This window comes from Triticum dicoccoides, chromosome 7A (assembly GCF_002162155.2).
Source record: "Triticum dicoccoides isolate Atlit2015 ecotype Zavitan chromosome 7A, WEW_v2.0, whole genome shotgun sequence".
Taxonomy (NCBI): Eukaryota; Viridiplantae; Streptophyta; class Magnoliopsida; order Poales; family Poaceae; genus Triticum; species Triticum dicoccoides.
Window position 1 is genome coordinate 24,766,409 of NC_041392.1, and position 5,380 is coordinate 24,771,788.

A 5,380-nucleotide genomic window follows, 5' to 3' on the forward strand; every position below is an offset into this window, starting at 1 on the left:
CATGTATATTTTCAAAATTCTAAAATATTTCCTAAATTTATGAACATTTTTAATTCACCAACAATGTTAATTTCATGGACATTTTTTAAAACTCAAAAGAATATTTTTAATATCTTGTCAGCCGCTGGTTTTGAAAGATAAGTCTCAAAACTGTCCGGCCCAGCCTATCCTGCCCCACTATGGTGATGAAAACTGTCCAAATTGAAAAAAGAGTGAAACCACTAGTTGGGTCGTCGCACTACATGCAAGGTGTGTGTATGATCGCTTTCCAACACCTTACACACGGAACATGACCTCTCGGCTTCTTGATGCATGTGCGGTCATGCACTCGGCCCTGTAATGTTGAATTTCAGCCTATGTACCTTGTGTTCAAAACATTTGAGTTCATCACCAGAGCCTATGTTAGTATTTAATCACTGGAAAAAGGGTCCAATCACTATTGACTTCTTTAGGTAAAACAAGCTAATTGGACGCACGTTGCAATGGGAATATAAATATTTTGTACGCAATCACCGTGATTAGATACCAAAAAATGGACACTTGATGCCAATTGAATTGCCAAGATCAACACCTATTGACTTACCAAAGAAGCCATGATTTCATTTGGTAAACCAATAAAATGCGTGTGGTTTTCAACGAAAACCAGTGGTAAAAACTACATGTGGAAGGAAAAAGAAATCAAACAGAAGAAGAGAATGTATGTGTGAGGGTTGGAAGGAGGCGGGTGAAATAGGGAACTTTGTATCTTTTTTAGATGGTAGAGATTGGCCGTTAATAGGACAAACGAAATGGGCGTTGATCTAGCAGGACCGCTCTTCCCCTCCACAGAGTCATGCACAAATGTGTGATCCCTCTGTCGCTACTGCATTTAGCAAGCTAATCCATCACAGTGCCAAACATTACCTGGAATAGCTATTAAGAAATGAAGGTGTAATAGTAATACACCTTGCTTTAAACTACATTTCACATGGTGAATAGGGTGGCATCTTAGTTCTCTTTGATCCAAAGGAGCGGTTGTGAGAACAAAAACATATACGGTAGATAAGGTAGATCCATGTCACACTATTATTGAATCACATATGTTCTCAGTTAATAGTCAATTCAAGTTAATCTCTTTGTAATTCCTTATGCTCATCGTATATATATGCATTCAAACATAATACTTATTTCTTTCCAAAAGTATATGACCATGCTACTTCTAACTGAAATAGCTAGAGGTGAGTTACAAGAATGATGTTGATTTATTTTGTCTATACTGCAATGCTGTGAAATTTTCTTTGATGCTGATGATTTCCGCATAAACATCTTCTGTTGTCGGCCGACTCTTGGCAGATATCTCGGAGCACTTTAGGCCAAGTTTTGCTAGTTGAGTGAGACACCATTTTGTTTCAGCCATTAGAAGATTTTCTCCTCCTTCTCCATCATATGTGATAAAACTTGGTTCTAAGATTTCACCAATTTCCCGTGAAAGTGTTGTTTCCACAAAGTTGTGAAGGTTCATACCATCCTTAAACATAGCATCTGTTGGATGCTTTCCTGTGATCATCTCTAAAAGAATAATTCCGTAGCTATATATATCACCCTCTGTTGAGATCTTGTACCCCATGCCATATTCTGCAATATTACAAAAAAGTTTCTTAAGAAATATTCACTTAATTGAGAGGGATGATAAACATTCCAGATGATTTACATGTCACTAACTTTGCATGTATGTATCTATAATATATCAATGATATAAATGATGCATGTGCTTACCAGGTGCAATATATCCAATTGATCCTCTCGGTCCAGCAATATTTGATGACTTATTAACCCCCGTTGAAGAGTCTCCATGAAGAAATTTTGCGAGTCCAAAGTCACTAAGACATGCAACCATTTCTTCACCAAGAAGGACATTGCGTGGTTTCAAATCACAATGAACCAATGGAGGACTACATCGATTATGGAGATAATCTAATGCAGCAGCTATGTCCATAGCTATCGTTATCCTTGAGCCCAAACCCAATGGTATTTTTGGGTTGGCTTTGTTTTCTTCTGGGTACAGCCAACTTTCTAGGTTACCATGTTACATGTACTCAAGAATAAGTGCTTTGAACTCATTTCCTCTTGGATCAGTGGTTGAGCATAGACTAATCACTCTAATCAAATTCCGGTGGCGAATGTTTCTTAGTGCATCACACTCAGCGAAGAAACTCTTTGATGCTCCAAGTTGGTCAAGCTTGAATACCTTAATGGCAATGGATTGAAATTCTGAATTGCCTTTGTATACCACTCCAAAGCTTCCTGAACCAAGAATACTGGATGCACAAAAACCATCTGTTGCTTTATATAAATCCATGTATGAGTATCTATTATGCTCCCTGAAAAACTGGGTAACGTGCCCCTCAGTTTTAGTACCTTTATTCTTTAGAAGAATGAATACAAGGCATGCCAGGGCAATTACAACAATAGTAGTAAGTGGAACCAGTATAGTTACGACATGTGCAGTGTTCTTCCTTCTGGAAGCTAAGGTGGTGCAAAGTGGCACTTGTTGCATTGGAGAACTTGCACACAATTTTTTGTTTCCTTGGACGAACACTGCACTTGAATTGGCGAAAACACCGCCTTTAGGGACTACTCCCTCAAAGTCATTGAAGGATAAGTTGAGAATAAATAAGGAGGTAAATGACTCCAAAAAATCTGGTATTTCACCAGACAAGTTGTTTTGAGATAGATCCAACATATTGATTCCTCTTAAAGTCCCAAGAGACTTTGGAATTTTTCCCCGCAACAAATTTGCCTCCAAAGAGAGAGATTCCAAAAGAAGGCATTGGCCGAGTGTGGAAGGAATCTCACCTGATAATTGGTTGTTGGATATACTAAGTGAATTCAAATTCATCAAACTACCTATCCGAGTAGGTATGTTCCCACTGAGTTGGTTATAGGAAAGATCCAAACCTTTAGAAAGTGTTGAAATGGAAAAGAGTTCTGACGGGATGCTTCCAAATAACTTATTGGAAGAAAGGTTCAGCAGCAGCAAATTTTTACAACCTTCCAAACTAGGAGGTATTTGACCGGTCAAATTATTTTCCATGAGATAAAGTTCAGTGAGTCGCTCTAGTTTCCCAATCGATTGTGGGATATCTCCGGAAAGTTTGTTGTGGGATAAGCTTAGTAGTGACATATTTAGAAGATTTCCAAGGGTATCAGGAATGCACCCTGAGAGTGAATTAATTTGCATTACAAGAGCAGTTAGGCCTTTGAGTTTTCCTATCTCCGAAGGTATTTCACCAATCAGTTGGTTTTCAGATAGGAGAAGCACCTCTAAGGTGTTTGAAAGATCACCAAAAGAAGTAGGCATTGACCCCCCAAGGCCATTAAAATCCAAACACAACATCTTTAGTTTAGTACAATTTGTTAGAGAAGACAAGAAAGCCCAATCTCCAGATTTAAGCATGTTTGTGCCCACGTCTAGAATTTTCAGCTTGCTCAAGTGTCCCAATGGAGGAATAATGCCAGTGAGTGAATTTTGACGAAGGTCTAAATTTTGGAGGTTTGATGCATTGCCCAATGAAGCAGGAATTGGGCCATCGAGTTGGTTTCCTCCTAGTATCAACTCAGTGATGTTTGGAAGAGTGTAGCCAATGTCCACAGGAATTCTAACAAGTTGGTTGAGACTAAGGCTAAGATAAGTAAGGGAAGTGTTTGCGTAAATTGCTTGTGAGACGATGCCCGAAAAATTGTTATCTTTCAAGTTTAGTACCTGCAAACCTGAAATCTTACCTAAGCTCTCTGGAATGCTTCCTTGGAAGTTGTTTTGAGCAAGTTGAAGGGAAGATAGGGAAGACATGTTTCCAATTGAAGAAGGAATGCCCCCAGAGAGGTAGTTTTTAGTTAGTGAGAGGTATTGCAGTGATGTAGAGGTTTGAAGGAAAGGTGGGATAGATCCTGAAAGGTTATTATGTGACATATCTATGTAGGAAATGGTTGTGCTATTGAACAGGGCAGGAGGGATTCCTCCACCGAGGCTGTTATTTCTTAGATTGACTGACGTGAGAGAACTGCTACTCCCCAAAAACTCTGGAATGTTTCCAGTGAGCATGTTGCTAGTGAGCAATAGCATAGAAAGGTTGGAAAGCAAACCGAACCTGGATGGGATGCTTCCCTGAAGATTGTTGTTGCTGAGAACAATTTGCTGGAGAAGCAAACACTCAGCGAGAGCTTGAGGGATCTCACCTTCAAGGGAGTTGCTCTCCAGGCTTATGGTCTCGAGTTGAGAGCAGGAAGATATGGCATCAGGGATGGAACCAACCAGGGAGTTCATGCTAAGGTTGAGGTATGTGAGCTGGGTCAACCGCCCGATGTCGGCAGAGATGTGGCCAGTGAGATGGTTATTTGGCATGTGGATTCTGTCAAGGAAATCAAGTTGTGCAACGCAGGGAAATATTTGACCGGTGAGGTTTAGCGACCCGAGGTCTAATGAAACCACGCGAGACGCGTTAAGCGTGCTGCATCTCACTCCTTGCCAACCGCAGGGCGTGAGAGACGCATTGCTCCAAGAAGCTAGCGCTCGCGAGGAGTCAGAGAGCTGGGACTTGAGGCAGAGAAGTGCATCCAGATCAGTGGAGTGCATGCAGGGAAGAAGGATTAGGAAAGGAATCATGGTGAAAACAAGCCGCAAAAGCAGCTTATGTGTGGCTAGACGAGGCATTTTTTTGCTTGTGTGCTGAATGAACACTTGGTTCATGGTAGCTTGTTCATATATAGAGGGACCATGCCTAGTTAGATGTACTGAAGAGGAGTGAGAGCAACGAACTTGAGAAAGGACATGTGGTGCGTATGATTCTGTGAGTTAGTATAATACATATTAGTGCAGCATCAGCTTTTGACAAGTTGCACTAGCTGACTTTGACTGATTTTTGTTTGAATCGGCCGGCCTGCAGCGCGGTTGCATTAGTCGCCTCCTGTCTCAGTCACACACATAATTATACAGAGTTCCTTCACACCGAAGAAATTAGAGATAACATCCAAGAAGCAAGTATGACCATGGGGTTAGACCGACACAGCTCTTGGCCACATCAAGGGGCAACGAACAAGAGGACCTTTGCAGGCGTGTGCATATACATGCACGGATGGATAAGTGGAAACTTAATCCTCTCCATCGGTGAATTTTGACAATCCAGAAGTTTGCAATCATTAAATCACGTCGATTCTGTGTCAAAAGAAAAAGAGCAAGCCCAATTGGTTTAACCTCTCCATGAGTGCATTTGGAGATTTTTTTTTCTGAAGTTTGTAATCTTTCACCGATATCAATTCCATTGTACTTGCTCCAAATACATTTGGCCGGGTAAGTCGGAACCCCGATATATTTCCTAACAACATTTCCGTAAGACGTTTTGCG

The 5,380-nt window shown here is 40.8% G+C and overlaps 1 pseudogene; it reads right to left on the reverse strand.

Moving 5' to 3' along the window:
- Positions 1-1,010: 1,010 nt before the first annotated feature.
- Positions 1,011-4,698, reverse strand: LOC119331198 (annotated as a pseudogene).
- Between the last annotated feature and the right edge of the window lie 682 nt (positions 4,699-5,380).